Here is a 459-nt window from a genome sequence, read left to right as displayed (position 1 = left end):
TGGCGTACCGCAAAACGGAGGAAACGGACCTCCTACGGTCGAAACGGGGGTCCTGTTGATCGGGAGGGGTGTGGCGTACCGCAAAACGGAGGAAACGGACTTGTGTTGGAGTGCTACGGTCGAAATGGGGGTCGTGTTCATCGAGAGGGGTGTGGCGTACCGCAAAACGGGACTCCACGGGATACTGTTCATCTCCACCGTCGACCTCCTCCAGCCTCCACGGGCTCCTGTTCATCCAGCCTCCACGGGCTCCTGTTCATCCAGCCTCCACCGCGCACTACTCCACCGGCTACTGTTCAACCACCCCTCCACCGTCTACTATTCATCCAGCCCTCCACACCATGGGGTCCTGTTCAACCACCCCTCCACGGGCACCCCTCCACCGTCTACTGTTCATCCAGTCCTCCACACCACGGGGTCCTATTCAACCACCCCTCCACTGTCTACTGTTCATCCAGC

This window comes from Triticum aestivum, chromosome 7B (assembly GCF_018294505.1).
Source record: "Triticum aestivum cultivar Chinese Spring chromosome 7B, IWGSC CS RefSeq v2.1, whole genome shotgun sequence".
NCBI classification, from domain to species: domain Eukaryota; kingdom Viridiplantae; phylum Streptophyta; class Magnoliopsida; order Poales; family Poaceae; genus Triticum; species Triticum aestivum.
Note: the sequence above shows the minus strand (reverse complement) of the source record.